The sequence below is a fragment of the Oncorhynchus tshawytscha genome, linkage group LG05 (genome assembly GCF_018296145.1).
Source record: "Oncorhynchus tshawytscha isolate Ot180627B linkage group LG05, Otsh_v2.0, whole genome shotgun sequence".
Classification (NCBI taxonomy): Eukaryota; Metazoa; Chordata; class Actinopteri; order Salmoniformes; family Salmonidae; genus Oncorhynchus; species Oncorhynchus tshawytscha.
Window position 1 is genome coordinate 39,389,848 of NC_056433.1, and position 17,145 is coordinate 39,406,992.

At 41.3% G+C, this 17,145-nt stretch overlaps 1 protein-coding gene across 3 annotated transcripts in view; it reads left to right on the forward strand.

The window, feature by feature from the left end:
* LOC112232945 (sterile alpha motif domain-containing protein 5-like) overlaps positions 1-17,145 on the forward strand; it is a 71,817-nt gene that overhangs the window by 42,860 nt on the left and 11,812 nt on the right. Inside the window, exons 1-4 of one of the 3 annotated variants that reach the window (XR_002950710.2) lie at positions 609-870; positions 1,234-1,363; positions 2,106-2,139; positions 2,488-2,575. The exons of 1 other annotated variant lie outside the window; for it this stretch is intronic. The gene's annotated coding sequence lies outside the window, so the exon portion shown is untranslated. Of the gene's footprint in view, positions 1-602; positions 871-1,233; positions 1,364-2,105; positions 2,140-2,487; positions 2,576-17,145 lie in introns of those variants that run through there. One more of the 3 variants, XR_006083423.1, reaches the window with a different exon arrangement.

Below are 17,145 nucleotides of genomic sequence, written 5' to 3' on the forward strand. Positions count from 1 at the left end.
GTAAAAACACCACGGGATGAATACTTGTGCAAGGCACTGTACTTACTTAGTCCACTTCATCCTGGGTGGAACATAAGGTCGCAACAAGCCATTGGAGACTGTCTTTGGCCACAGATTTATGTTTGTTTAGCAGACAATGCATGTTTTTTTGTTTGTTGTTGTTGTCAGTTAGCCAATACGAATAAGGCACAGTGTTTTCAAAATAAATCTTGATCTCTCTCCCTCTCTCTCCATTTCCCTCACCCCTCCCTCTCTCTTTCCCCTATCAACTCTCTCCAGATACGGAGAAAAGGGCACTATAAACTAATGTTTACGTCTGAATCTGCCTAGAGGCTGCTGGTGACTACTATTTCCTTTGTTTTTCCACAGATATGACTCTTATCGAGCATGCTGAAATGAATTATCATCAACTGCAGCACGATAAACCAGGAGCAATTACACAACCATAGTTGCAGCCTTGCTTCACAGCACTGAAAATGAATGACCTGAATTCAAATATAGTGTAAATGTAATTCACAAGATACATCTCATGGTTTATCTGTTATTTTATGACCACATTCACTTTAGAAATTCAAAGCAGTTCAACTAGTACATAAATGTATTTGTTGCTGCAAACTTCTTGCAAAGTAAATAGTGTGTCGTAAAATGTTACCAGAAGTATGCAAAAGTTTGCCACTAGTGGTGAATCTGCGGCAAACCTTTGACAACAATAATATGTATTGCTACTAGTGGCAACAGTTTCCCAGAAGTCGTTTCTGGTGAACACACGAGTTTCAAGACCAGTAACCATTGATGACCAATCAAGGGGACTAAAAACATCTGTTGAAAAATGGAAACTAAACTATCTACAGTACCTACCAAAGTTGTCCGGTGAGTAACTTATTAATTAAACTTCCTAATAAACTTTAACATTTTATTAGCTAAATGATGCCTAGTTAGCAATGTCATGTTTTATAGGATAGTTTCATTCTGTCTGCCACTGACTGACTGACTGACTGACTAGAGCTTAGCTAGCTAACGTTAGCTATCATATTTTTGCACAATTTATTTGATAGGTAGCTAACTAATGATTTGCCTAAACACTTATATTTCTAGGTGAATATGTTGCTGTCCTTTAATAACAATATTCTAGTATCACGGTTCAGTAGCATGTCAGCTAGCACAACATCTTAGGTAGCAAGCTAGCGACAATTTGAATTGATTTGACATCAGAGCAAAACCTAACTTTTGCAGATGGATACCAATCCCCTTCCTGTGGTATTGCGAGGGGGATGCATCAACACCCTGCAAATATGTTTGCTGCGCTCTCACTGATCACGCTTTATTTGCGTGATAAATGAGTGTATCTTCTTCAAGATTTGAGGTAAGTAAATGCATTGTATTATTCTCAAAAATGTTGGCAATACATTTAGAATTTGTAACAATTAGATATGTAATTGCTTTAAACTTGTAGCTAGCTCATCTGGATGTATTTTTCCTTCTGTATTTTTAGAAGCAATCCGTTACAAGGCAAAAAAAATACAATCAAACTGAGGACAGAAATATGCGAGCATCAGACAGGTCAAGGATTTTTGCATGCATGGCTTTGAGATGTCAGTTACACAACATGTTGGGTTGTTTGGATGACCCAATTGCTGGGTTGCAGGCATTGGGTCAATAGTTGGATTGTTTTCTGTATTTACAGCAAGAGTTGTTGGTGCTGGTTTATTATGGTTGTGCTATGGATATTTGACCCGATATCTGACACATCTTCTGGACTGTCTCGGAAACTGTTTCACTCATTAATTAAAGCTAGCTAAGTTAGCTGGCTAGCTAAGTTGCCATAGCTAGGTTTGACTTATTCTCCATCTGGGTTCATTTAACCAAACTATTTGGCAGGTTTATCTCATGCTTGCATGGTGATTTAATTGAGCTAGCTATCGTTACTGTACTGGTTTTCAATGGTTTCTGACAGTGACCGCTTTAGTCAGACTTCTGAAGTTGAGGAGGATGGATGGAAATTCTGTTAGCCAACTAGCGTTAGAGTTTACCATCAATTTGATGTAGCCAAGTTAGTTTAGCTAACTATGTTTCTAACATATCTTTATTTCTGTACTTAAATGCAGAGGCCAAGGCCAGTGAATGGGCAGCTTTGTAAAGGTACGCTGAATGAATGGAACCTGGCCTCTTTGATCTCCAAAGTTTGAGGTTAAGTAAAACTGCGAAATTTGAATGACCCTGTGTAAAGTAGCATCTACGTCTTCCAGCTCGGTTGCTGTTTCAAATTCCCGAGCCAGCAAGGTGGAAAAATCTGCCTTTCTTCCCTTGAGCAAGGCAGTTAACCCCCAACAACAACTGTTCCCCCGGTGCCGTGGATGTTGACTAAGGCAGCCCCCTCCCCCCCACCTCACTGATTCAGAGGGGTTGGGTTAAATGCTGAAGACACATTTCGATTTAATGCATTCAGTTGTGCAACTGATTAGGTACCACTTTTACTGTCTTTTGCAGCTGAAAAGATGGACCAGGAAACGCTCTTGCTTTTGGACGACTCGACTATAACCTGAAGTTAAAGAAGAACATAAAAGCCTTACATGCAGTGAGTATTCTGTAAATGCCACATTTTATACACGAGGGTATACACGGGGGGGAGTTCTAAGCTGACACATGGAATTTTAGATGGTCAGACTATTAATCATTTAGCTATTTGATTTTGAATTTTATTATGAGCTTGCACAAATTGGTTTGCCACAACTGTTTGCCAGACTGTTTTTTTCCCGGTAAGGGTATAGCTAAGGAAATGAACAGTCAGGTCTATGGTAAATCAGCTAGATACCTAACAATGCACTGTTACTGCAGACATGCTTGTGGTCACTGACTGGTAAGTAAACATTCTTGAGCTGTAAGGTTATTTAGGTTAACTGGTTCTCTAAATGCTCTTTAGCTGTTAGGTTCGGATGTCTGCAGTTATAAGTGTAGTATGGGGGATACTCTGGAAGATTTAGAGGCAGCAGGTTTGTGACCGGGGTCACAAGTAGAGCAGGATTTCATCTGTGTAATTGCCTGGAATGGTTTTAAAACCACTGTCACCTTTGGGGGCCACTCTGGTAAATTAGATTTTTGTGCAATGAGGCATGTGTGAGAGTTTGCGTGAGGTGATACACTGATTCTGAAATAGATTTTGCCATGCACAAGCGGACAGGCACGTGCACACACACACACACCCTATCCCTCTCCCCATCACACACACCTATGCCTTTGGGATGAGAGTGGGAATATCAAAGCCATGTCCTACACACACTAAGATGACCATGTCTCTTCTGTGAGACAGGTTTGGACATGGGAGAGCATGCCTTGCTCTCCCATTTATTCCATTTGGATATTCCATTTGGGCCAGAAATCAAATAGTTTTCTTCCTCACCACGCTATTCCTCATTTAATGAGATGTTATTTAAAGGCTTTCTCAGAAGCAGGTGGTCGTGAAGAGCGTAGGAGAGGATGATAGAGCAAGATACATAGATACAGTAGCAGGCCATAGTGTTGAAAGACAATAGGAGTTAAAGTGGAACTGACAGCGTTTCAACTACGTTGCAGACATGAAACAAACAATCATAATATCAGTAAAAAATATTAAATTCCCAGTTTATGCTACAAAACCAACTTTATAAGAGGTTTTAAAAATAGATTATGTTTGACTCAACAAGGGATTGTTGTCAGAATAGATGGATGCAGTTCAATGCATGATTAATATGATTCACTAATACATTTCTTGGTTGTCCAAAAAATATTGCTATCGGGTTGGTACATTGATTGCTGCCTCCACCCATTCAGGATGCACTATTTCAGTTTTAGTGACTCCATATTCTGGACAAAAACTGACAAATGTTACTAAGGCTGGGATTGTCAATACAATCAAACCAGAAATGGCAAAGATCACAAGTCAGTTATAATGTGGCTAATAGACTAGCATATCTATTTATGAAGCTATTTATTTAGCAAGCAAACAACCCAGTGCCTAACCTTAGCTAGCTAGCTACAGTAGCTGCTGGGAGTATGTAGAAATCAATGGGTGAGTGACCAACTTCCTCCCCTAATATCATTTTTCAGTGGCTACAGCTAGAGATGCAGGTGTCATTTGGCTAGCAAGCAAGAAATGTGAATCACTTTGCTAGCTATGCTGATCTTGAACAACTGTTATCCACAGTTAGCATGCATAAAGCTTAGTTGTCAATCAAATTTGGCATTGATAAAATGGGCGGCCAGGCAGTTCCCATTCAGTTGTCAAAACGTGGGTCGAGACAAGAATGCATTGGCATGCAAGCTGCAGAAGGGCGAGCCTGCTACTATTCCCCATAGTTTATCAATGCAATTTTGACTGCCAACAGGGTTGCCAGATATAGCAAAACTATCCAGTCCTCTTGACCACTCTAAACCTGCCTAAAAGGCCTAAAAACTAACATTTTTTTTTTTCACAGCAAGAGGAGTTCCATATTTTACATAAACCCTTTTTCCATAATCGAACCAATTAAGGATTATCGTAGTAACTTGTAACAACAGAAGCAAAATGTGGTTTTCCTCAAAATAATAATTATTGCGAGCTATGACATGATGTAATATATCGCAGGAGAAAAGATCATTTGACCTTATGAAACTCGCCAGATCATTTCCGGTCAATGGATGTCGATTTAACTTGTTTGACTGCTATGATTAAGTAATAAGGCAGAAGGGGGTATGGTATGGCCAATATACAACAACTAAGAGCTGTTCTTAAGTATGACGCAACACGGAGTTCCTGGATACAGCCATTAGCAGCTGTTTATTGGCTACAGTTCATACCACAAACCCCTGGGGTGCCTTATTGCTATTAGAAACTGGTTACCAACGTAATTAGAACAGTAACTTTTTTTTTTGGTCATACCGGCTCTATTAATTGTCCAAACACACGGCCGCTTTCCCACTATACATTGCTATAGAATTTTTCACAAATGCCTTACTCTACGTCATTCCCAAACATTTTTTGAAAGTAAGAAAATGACCATATAAGACGGTCCCGAAGACCATGGCTGACGTTTTACATTCTCCCAACCAATTGTGCAATTTTATAATATTTTTTTACTTATTGTGTATATAATGTTGTTGCTAGTGTCTCATGACCGAAAATAACTTCTGGACATCAGAAAAGCAAATTCTCGCCGTGGACTGGAAGAAACTTTTTCCTTTAAAGAGTCCGACGAGAACGATATCCTGCTTTCACTGGAACAGGCCTTTTGCGTGAAGAAAAGATGCCGGAAAAGGGGACGCAGATTGGAGATACTTCTGAGAATCCGCTACGCCCTCAGACGAACCATCAAACAAGCAAAGCGTCAATACAAGATTAAGATTGAATCCTACTACACCGGCTCTGACGCTCGTCGGATGTGGCAGGACATGAAAACTATTACAAACTACAAAGAGAAACACAGACGTGAGCTGCCCGGTGACGCAAGCCTACCAGATGAGCTAAATGCCTTTTATGCTCGCTTCGAGGCAAGCAACACTGAAGCATGCACGAGAGCACCAGCTGTTCTGGATGACTGCGCCATAACGCGCTCTGTAGCCGACGTGAACAAAACCTTTAAACAGGTCAACATTCACAAAGCCACGGGGCCAGACAGATTACCAGGACGTATACTCAAAGCATGCGTGGACCAACTGTCAAGTTTCTTCTCTGACATTTTCAACCTCTCCCTGACTGAGTCTGTAAATACCTACATGTTTCAAGCAGACCACCATTGTCCCTGTGCCCAAGTAAGCAAAGGTAACCTGCTTAAATGATTACCGCCCCGTTGCACTCACGTTGGTAGCCATGAAGTGCTTTGAAAGGCTGGTCATAACCCACTCCAATTCGCATTCAGCCCCTACAGATCCACAGATGACGCAATCTCAATCGCACTCCACACTGCCCTTTCTCACTTGGACAAAAGGAACACCCCTATGTGAGAGTGCTGTTCAAATCAAATCAAATTTTATTTTCATTGACTACAGCTCAGCGTTCAACACCATAGTGCCTACGAAGCTCATCACTAAGCTAAGGACTCTGGGACTAAACACCTCCTTCTGCAACTGGATCCTCGACTTCCTGACGGGCTGCCCCCAGGTGGTAAGAGTAGGCAACAACACGTCTGCCACGCTGATCCTTAACACTGGGGCCCCTCAGAGGTGTGTACTTAGTCCCCTCCTGTATTCCCTGTTCACCCACGACTGCGTTGCCAAACACGACTCCAACACCATCATTTAAATTTTCTGACGACACAACAATGGTAGGCCTGATCACCGACAACGATAAGACGGTCTATAGGGAGGATGTCAGAGAACTGGCAGTGTGGTGCCAAGACAACAACCCCTCCCTCAATGTGAGCAAGACAAAGGAGTTGATCGTAAACTACAGGAAAAGGCAGGCCAAACAGGCCCCCATTAACATTGACGGGGCTGTAGTGGAGGGGGTCGAGAGTTTCAAGCTCCTCGTTTCAAGACAGTCGTGAAGAGAGCATGACAAAACCTTTTCCCCCTCAGGAGACTGAAAAGGTTTGGCATGGGTCCCCAGATCCTCAAAAGGTTCTACAGCTACACCATCGAGAGCATCCTGACCAGTTGCATCACTGCCTGATATGGCAACTGCTCGGCATCTGCTCGGTAAGTCGAGGGTAGTGCAAATGGCTGAGTACAACACTGGGCCAAGCTTCCTGCCATCCAGGACCTATATAATAGGCGGTGTCAGAGGAAAGCCCAGAGAATTGTCAGAGACTCCAGTCACCCAAGTCATAGACTGTTCTCTCTGCGACCGCACAGCAGGCGGTACCGGAGCACCAAGTCGAGGACCAAAAGGCTCCTCAACAGCTTCTACCCCCAAGCCATTACACTGCTGAACAATTTATAAAAATCGCCACCAGACAATTTACATTGACCCCCCTTTGTACACTGCTTCTACTCGCTGTTTGTTTATTACCTATGCATAGTCATTTCGCCCCCACCTACATGTACAGTTTACCTCAACTAGCCTGTACCCCTGAACACTGACTCGTGCCCCTTGTATATAGCCCTGTTATTGTTACTTTTTATTATAACTTTTTATTTTCTTCTTGAACTGCACTGTTGGTTAAGGGCTTGTAAGTAAAGAATTTCACTGTAAAGTTTACACTTGTCACATGCGCCGAATACAACAAAGTTTGATTTGATCTAAGTGCTCATAAAAACGTAAAAAAATACATCATAGTCTTCCTGGGGGTGTATATGAACAGATTTTTATAACATTTGATGTTGCTAAAACACTGTCAGTTTCACTTGAATGAGTTTCATTACCAGAAAAGGGTTTGGTGATGCAGCTTCAACATGGCATTAATGAATCCCTTTCACATTCTGCTCCATGTCCTATTGGAACATTAGATGAAGGAATGCCTTTGAACAATCCTGGAATGGCTGTCTCTGGAAAGCAATAAAACCTGAATGCGGTGAGATGTTTAATATAAGAACAATCACTTGGCACTAACGTCTAATTTCCTATATTTTAAATGTGGTTAGTATGACCATAAAAACAACCTGACAAGCAATCTATTACATTAAGTCAAATGTAATACTTGAGCCTTAGGGGAAAAGACATTCTAAAATATGTTGCATTACAAACGGTAGCCTTAAAGTACTGTAGCTAGTGTAGTTCTAGTCTAGAATTATTTTTACAATTTTGAGGCCTGAGTGCTACTGAAACTTAACAAGGACCCCACTGGTAACACACTGGTTGAATCAATGTTGTTTTCACATAATTGCAATGTTATTACATTGAACCGACGTGGAATAGACATTGAAATGACGTCTGTGCCCAGTTGTACCAGTCTGAAATGAAAACAATTGGCTGTGTCAGTGTGTCTTGTAGCCGCTAACAAAGTCCTACTGTTCTGAATGGGTCCTCTGTTTCTGCTAAGGGGACTAATTGAGTTGCACATATGAGGTGGTGTGTGTGTAAATCGATTAGCATTGTTAGCCTGTCAGTGTGGCAGAGGGTCAGGTAGCCTTGAGTGAGAGCGTCCTCTCGTTCATTAGCTGACTGGGAGTGACAGAACGGTGCTACGCTGCTGCTGTGTGTGTCAAATCTGGACTGATAGAAGGCTTGCTCAGACATGAGTGTGTTTCTCTGTGTGTGTGTTTTGGGGGGAATACAGAATAGCATACACACACAAGTATACACAGTTGAAGTCGAAAGTTTACATACACCTTAGCCAAATACATTTAAACTCAGTTTTTCATAATTCCTGACATTTAATCGTAGAAAATATTCCCTGTTTTAGGTCAGTTAGGATCACCACTTTATTTTAATAATGTGAAATGTCAGAAAAAATAGAAGGGTGTTTTATTTATTTCATCACATCCCAAGTTGGTCAGAAGTTTACATACACTCAATTAGTATTAGGTAGCATTTCCTTTAAATTGTTTAACTTGGGTCAAACGTCTCGGGTAGCCTTCAACAAGCTTCCCACAATAAGTTGGGTGAATTTTGGCCCATTCCTCCTGACAGAGCTGGTGTAACTGAGTCAGGTTTGTAGGCCTCCTTGCTCGCACATACTTTTTCAGTTCTGCCCACAAATTTTCTATGGGATTGAGGTCAGGGTTTTGTGATGGCCACTCCAATACCTTTTACTTTGTTGTTCTTAAGCCATTTTGCCACAACTTTGGATGTGTGCTTGGGGTCATTGTCAATTTGGAAGACCCATTTGCTACCAGGCTTTAACTCCTTGACTGATGTCTTGAGATGTTGCTTCAATATATCCACACAATTTCCCTCCCTCATGAAATAATCTATTCTGTGAAGTGCACCAGTCCCTTCTGCAGCAAAGCACCCCGACAACATGATGCTGCCACCCTGTGCTTCACGGTTAGGATCTTCTTCCTTGCTGAGCTGCCTTTCAGGTTATGTCAATATTGTACTTGTTTGACTGTGGCTATAGATACTTTTGTATGCGTTTCCTCCAGCGTCTTCACAAGGTACTTTGCTGTTGTTGTGGGATTGATTTGCACTTTTCGCACCAAAGTACGTTCATCTCTAGGAGACAGAACATGTCTCCTTTCTGAGTGGTTTGACGGTATGACTCCAACCTAAGTGCTGTGTGGTCCCATGGTGTTTATACTTGTGTACTATTGTTTGTACAGATGAACGTGGTATCTGCAGGTGTTTGGAAATTGCTCCCAAGGACAAACCAGACTTGTGGAGGTCTACAATTTTTTTTCTGAGGTCTTGGCTGATTTATTTTTATTTTCCCTTGATGTCAAGCAAAGAGGCACTGAGTTTGAAGGTAGGCCTTGGAATACAAGTGTTTGTAAAACTTTCGAATTCAACTGTACATTCACATCTCTCACACACACACACACACACACACACACACAATGACACACAAACGGATAATGCAATTATATTTAAAGGCTTATTCTCTTTTTGTGTTCAGTCTAACATCTTTCCCTGCCCCCATCTGTGTCTGGTGTCTATCTACCCAGTCCTCTCTGTCATTTGTTAATGCCTGTCTGCTTGTCACACTAAACCTATTTCTGTTCCCAGTGAGTCTCCACAGAGTTGACTCTGTCTCTGTCCCGACAATCACCAGCCATGCCATGCGTAGAACTGCCTAATGTTCTTCTGAGTGTTCCCACTTGGAATGCTTCCAGGTTCTATTTGGAACACAAGCCTCCCTATTGATCTTGTCTCTCTGGCTATGTTCTATACCAGGCTCCATCACTAACACTGTGTGTGTGTGTGTTGTAAGTCACTCTGGATAAGAGCATCTGCTAAATGACTAAAATGTCTGCTAGCTGTGCTTAAGGATTGTTTACATGGATGCTATACATTATATTTTTACATTCATTTCTGAATGAATGTCGACAGGAGTAGAAAGTAGTCAGTGATGTTGATGCTGGTTGTAGTTGATTTAATTGTTATATTATTTTTTTCACTGTCTTACATTTTTTTTGAATCAGCTGTGTTGCCCAGACAGGATACGATCTGATCAAGGGTTGAAGACAATGTAGATTTTAAAAGCAATGCATGTGTGGAGATTGTATTCATGGTAAATGCTGCACATGTAGGCTCTATCGGAAATTGCCTTTGAAAGCCGCATTCTCTAATATTGTACTGGGAATTTGTCTTTTTAAAAGTTTTTGCTGCGTTAGAATGAATTAAGTATTCTGCTATATAATTCACATTTTAGCTGTAATCAAAGAAAAATCTTATTTTACGTTTGAGGAACACATTTTTGCATTTTTAATTGAATTAATCATTTTGAGGTTTTTAGTGAAAATGAAAGGAACTGGTGTGAATTTACTTTTGCAAGTTATGCGCTAATAGTTATTTAATTCCAGCCATGAATCTATTTATGGGTGTTAACATCTCCTTATTTCTAATAAAAAATATGTAGAGTGATTTAAACAGGAGAAGAGTTTGGCGGAGTGGGAGTCATCTTTTCAGCTAATGGCTTTCAATTTAACAGCACTACAAATTATTATCTTCTATGCAAATGTAACTGTTTGAAATGTATTTTTCCATAGACATGTCTGCCGTTGGCTTAGAACTAGTTGAACCACCTAACAGACCTTTGATGCGGCTGACAGTGTTTGAGAGGAAAATAAATATTGTAGATGATATTTCTGCCTCTGTAGTCTGAATGATGCACTGGGATAACAAAATATTTCTACTGATACACACATCTTTGTTCTTACTGACACACACATACACACGCGCGTTAGAGGTATATACACACACACACACACACACCATCTCAATGGTAGAGAGGAATATATTGAGCTGTCATTTTAAATTAATTGAACAGCTGACGTCAGGCTTCTCTCCAGAGAAACATGTAGCAGTGAACCAGGCTGTTCAAAAACTTATTTTAAAGAGAACCTCACTGATTTACTCAGAACAATAAGCCTGTAAGCCTACCATTTATCTAAAATTACACTCGGCAATGTGTCACAATTTTTCCATTTTCCCGCTACGGAAACAAGAGGATCAAATCAAGCTGCTGACTGAAATTAGTTATGTTGGGCTGAAAGTAATATAATTTGCTTGAAATTGTTGCTCTGGGTAAATGTATACTTAAAGGACACAATGGCCAACTAGTGACAACACAACACTGATCTGACACTCACTGCTACGTTGCTTCTACTTTCATATCTCACACACCCGAACACACACACACCCTAAAACCCACCTCTTAAACATACACGAGTGTAAATTTAAAGCAGGGATGATGTAATGTTTTAAGTAAGAAAATTGTACTGAAAAATATATTACAGTATCTCTGTTGTAAAGCAAAATTACAATATTAAGCTGCTAACACTGTACATTTACGAGGGAAATGATTCCTGAAATATTCTAAATGTAAATACAGCAAAACATTTGTACATGAAATGCATTTATTCAAATTGGTAACAACATGAACAACAAATTAACACTAATTGACAAAAGTAACAACAGTTAACACATGTAACCAAATAAGAGCGTCATTACAGCACTAATTTAAAATGACAGTATTGTGCGCCTGTGTGTGTATTAAGGTGTAGGGGAGAGAGAGTGATTGAGTTGAAATTGGGATTAGGTACAAACCTAAATCTGATCAGGGGCAAGGCAACTCTATTCAGGGAAGGGGGTTAAGAGGTGTTGAAACACAACAGGACAGTATGGGAAGGAGAGCATGCAGCATGTATTTGCCTCTTCATTCTTGGAAGAATGGAGCAATGAAGTGGTTGAGAACAGCTGGCTTCCTCAGGGCCAACTTGTCATGCGCTTTGTCCCATCTTCAGGGACTTATGTCGCACAGCTGAGAGCCGAGGTTGTTACAGTTTAATGAAAAATACACTGAACAAAATATTACGCAACATGTAAAGTGTTGGTCCAATGTTTCATGAGCTGAAATACAAAATGCCAGAAATGTTCCATTCGCAGAAAAATGCGCACAAAGATGCTGAGGTTATATTTTTGTCTAATAAAAACCTTATGTGGGTAAAAACTCATTCTGATTGGCTGGACCTGGCTCCCTAGTGGGTGGGCCTATGCCTTCCAAGGCTGCACCCTTGCCCAGTTATGTGGAATCCATAGGTTAGGCCCCAATGTATTTATTTCAATTGACTCATTTCATTATATGAACAACAACTCAGTAAAATCATGTTGCGTTTATATTTTTGTCTTAGATATGTAAACACGGTTTCCCGGTGTTGTTGCCATTCATGCTCTCCCCATTGAGTAGACTGTATCACGATGTCATCTACACTGAACAAAAATATAAAGGCAAACATGGGTGACATGTTTGGTGAGTATGCAGGCCATGGAAGAACTGGGACATTTTCAGCTTCCAGGAACTGTGTACAGATCCTTGCGTCATGGGGCTGTGCATTATCATGCTGAAACATGAGGTGATGGCAGCAGATTAATGGTATGACAATGGGCCTCAGGATCTCATCAAGGCATCTCTGTGCATTGAAATTGCCATCAATAAGATGAAATTGTGTTCGTTGTCCTTAGCTTATGCCTGCCCATACCATAACCTCACCTCCACCATGGGGCTTTCTGTTCAAAACGTGGACATAAGCAAACCGCTCGCCTACACAACGCCAGGTACAGTTTAAACCGGGATTCATCCGTGAAAATCACACTTCTCCAGCGTGCTAGTGGCCATCGAAGGTAAGCATTTGCCCACTGAAGTCGGTTATGACACCGAACTGCAGTCAGGTCAAGACACTCGTGAGGACAATGAGCATGCAGATGAGCTTCCCTGAGACGATTTCTGATAGTTTGTGCAGAAATTCTTCCATTGTGAAAATACACAATTAGATCAACTGTCTGGGTGTCTGGTCTCAGACGAGCCCACAGGTTAAAAGGCCAGTGGTGGAGGTCCTTGGCTGGCGTGGTTACACGTGGTCTCTAAAACAACGTTGGAGGCAGCTTATGGTCGAGAAATGAACATTCAGTTCTCTGGAAACAGCTCTGTTGACCATTCCTGCAGTCAGCATGCCAATTGCAGGCTCCCTCTTAACTTGAGACATCTGCAGCATTTTGTTGTGTGACATATTTTACACATTTTCAAAAAAAATTTTGTAACCTTTATTTAACCAGGCAAGTCAGTTAAGAACATATTCTTATTTTCAATGACAGCCTGGGAACAGTGGGTTAACTGCCTGTTCAGGGGCAGAACGACAGATTTGTACCTTGTCAGCTCATCCATCCTCCCCTCATTACGGTGCAGTCGTCCTGTCCCCTTTGCAGAAAAGCATCCCCAAAGAATGATGTTTCCACCTCCATGCTTCACAGTTGGGATGGTGTTCTTGGGGTTGTTCCTTCTTCTTCCTCCAATCCTTCTTCTTCCTCCAAACACGGCGAGTGGAGTTTAGACCAAAAAGCTCTATTTTTGTCTCATCAGACTACATGACCTTCTCCCATTCCTCCTCTGGATCATCCAGATGGTCATTGGTAAACTTCAGATGGGCCTGGACATGCGCTGGCTTGAGCAGGGGGACCTTGCGTGCGCTGCAGGATTTGAATCCATGACGGCGTAGTGTGTTACTAATGGTTTTCTTTGAGACGGTGGTCCCAGCTCTCTTCAGGTCATTGACCAGGTCCTGCCGTGTAGTTCTGGGCTGATCCCTCACCTTCCTCATGATCATTGATGCCCCACGAGGTGAGATCTTGCATGGAGCCTCAGACCGAGGGAGATTGACCGTCATCTTGAACTTCTTCCATTTTCTAATAATTGCGCCAACAGTTGTTGCCTTCTCACCAAGCTGCTTGCTTATTGTCCTGTAGCCCATCCCAGCCTTGTGCAGGTCTACAATTTATCCCTGATTTCCTTACTCAGCTCTCTGGTCTTGGCCATTGTGGAGAGGTTGGAGTCTGTTTGTTTGATTGTGTGTGGACAGGTGTCTTTTATACAGGTAACGAGTTCAAACAGGTGCAGTTAATACAGGTAATGAGTGGAGAACAAGATGGATTCTTAAACTAAGAGAGAGATGGAATTGTTACTGGTTGGTAGGTGATCAAATACTTATGTCATGCAATAAAATGCTAATTAATTACTTAAAAATCATACAATGTGATTTTCTGGATTTTTGTTTTAGATTCCGTCTCTCACAGTTGAAGTGTACCTATGATAATTACGGACCTGTTTATGCTTTGTAAGTAGGAAAACCTACAAAATTGGCAGTGTATCAAATAATTGTTCTCCCTACTGTATCTGTCATTTTTTACTCTTGCCTAGCTAAAATTGGTATCGGTTTCAGAGCCAAAAATCCCATATTGGTCGGGCTATAATAATCATCAGCACAACTAGACAGTTGTTGTGTTATTACATTACCTCGAAAGTTAATGAGAACTTTTGGGGCATGTTCTGTAGTCGTTGTTACCTATGTTGTACACGTCATTTTAGTGAACATTAGAACATTCGAAGGATATTTCATTTAAAAGAAGGGAAAAATATGTTGCCCTAAAAAAACATTAGGCTGTTATCCTAATGTTAGATATGACCCTAACTAGAAATGAATGGGAATCTTAGCTAATGTTCTGGGAATGTTTGCTGGGTAGTAGAGGAAGTGAGCATGTATTGTTCACCATTGATAAAGCTAATCAAGTCTTTCACATGGAATTGTATTCAGATTGATGGTCACTTGTTTTAGTGTTGCCTTGAAGCTCTTTACTTCATTATTTGATTGTAAATATATTTTTTTCAGGAAATAATAGGCAATATCTATCTTGACATAATATATAGCTACATACCTGTCTGTCAGGGCTGCCACCCAACAATGGATTCTAATAACAGCCATGCAGATAATGGCCATCCCACCATTTCAGTATTAATGTTCCCTGGACAACCAACTCTCTCACAGCAGCATATTATGGGTAATCCAATAAACAACATGAGGTTCAGGTTTAGTCAGCATTTCCTTTTCATGCCTTCTTGAAGCATGCAGGTTGATCTGTTACCGGGGGCAACTGAAACTGATTTTCTGTATGCTTGGCCGTTTGCTTTGATGTTTTGTCTTGGCGTCATTTGTTGGTTGTTGACATCTATTGATTCTTGACGTGTTCTGCTTGTTGCCCAGTGATCCATGATGCCTGTCTACACACTTTAAAGTGGTTATCCACTGAATACTGTGGTCTGTGGAAGTGATTGGAGCTGTCAGTTAGTCGACCCTCAAATCTCTCTACCATCAGCACTTTCATCTTCTTTCTACACTTAATTAGCCCGCCACTACACTAGCTAGTGTGGCCTGAGCCACACTAGCTAGTGCTGCTTGGTTGCCAAAGCAGTTAAACAGTCCGTCATTCAGGGGAAACATCACGGTGTAATCCCCCCTCCCATTCCATTTCCACACGGATAGGCTGCTTTATACTGTCTCATCAGCATTTCCATCCTGTAGTCTTTATACACCAGAACTACGTGAGAGACAATGAATCAATTACTGAAGAAACACATGGATTCACACTTTATGAACTGCAATGGGACATTCATGCATGCTCAAATGTATATTCAGACAAACACAGACTTGTATTCATTATACAGTATCCCTGTATCTGCATTTGAGAATGAAAGACTTTGTCCTGCTACAATGAACCCATCCAGTTTCCATTACTTTCTGCATCCTTCTCCTCTACCTCCCTTTCCCTTCCTGCTGCATGCAGCCTTACAGCCTCAGCAGGATCAATGGAATGTCTCTGATGATGTGATTACCAACAGAACGTTGGTGATGGTGATTCTGCTCTTGTTCCAAATCAGAGACCGTAACCGGTGGATTATTTAGCTTAGTACAGTATATGCAGCCTTCTGTATCCGTTAAGGCTCTACTATGCCTCAGCTAGACCAAAAGCCTCATGTCTCAGCACAACAGCCTTCTGTAAATTACATGTATTAGCCAGTAGAAGGGGAACTAGGGGTGAGTGTGAGAGGGGATGGGAGGAGTTGTTGGTGGCACTAGGGGATAGTCCTGTCAACAGATCCCTGTCGAGGATTTAAATGTCCTGGTGTGTGAGCATTGGGCCAGTAGCCAAACGTTTGCTGGATTGAATCCATGAGCTGACAAGGTAAAAATCTATCATTCTTCCCCTCAGCAAGGCAGTTAACCCACTTTTCCATGGGCGCCAAAGATGTCGATTATGGCAGCCCCCCGCACCTTTCTTATTCAGAGGGGTTGGTTTAAATGCGGAAGACACATTTCAGTTGAAGGCATTCAGTTGTACAACTGACTAGGTATCTCCCTTTCCCTTCCCATTTCACATGTGATATTGTAACCAGCTGGATTAGAACCCGAGTCTCACAATGTCAGGTAACTGCCAAAGTAAAGGAATAGAAACAGAAACATACCTAGAACATGGTCGCTATATTTTCAGAATATCAGAAATGTGTATATTTACAGTAGCATGTTTGTACTTTCTCTCATTTGCCACTGAAGCAATGATGATGGCAGTTATAGATATATAAATACATCTATATATAAATACATCATGCGGCGATGATTTCAGTATTTTGGAAGTTACATATCTTGAAGTTTTCCTTTAATTAATCGAGTTCAGGATTTTGTGACGATTGCCAAACAATCACATTACCATATACACTGAGTACACCAAACATTGGGAACACCTTCCTATTGAGTTTCACCCCCCTTTTTACCCCCCTCAGAACAGACTAATTTCGTCGGGGCATGGACTCTACATGGTGTCGAAAGTGATGCTGGCCCATGTTGACTCCAGTCCAATGCTTCTTACAGTTTGTGTCAAGTTGGCTGGATGTCCTTTGGCTGGTGGACCATTCTGGATACACACAGCAAACTGTTGAGCGTGAAAAACCCCGCAGCGTTGCAGTTCTTGACACAAATTGGTGTGCCTGGCATCTACTACCACACCCCCTTCAAAGGCACTTAAATCCTTTGTCTTGCCCATTAAACCTCTGAATGGCACACAAACAATCAATGTCTGAATTGTCTCAAGGCTTAAAAATCCTTATTTAACATGCCTCCTCCCCTTCATCTACACTGATTGACGAGGATTTAACAAGGGTCATCAATACGGGATCATTCATTGGAAGCCTGGGGGGATAAAACACAGCTCCACCTCTTGGTCCATTTCCAAGGCAATCAGAGCAGGGCTGTGTTAAAAGGCCTTGTTCC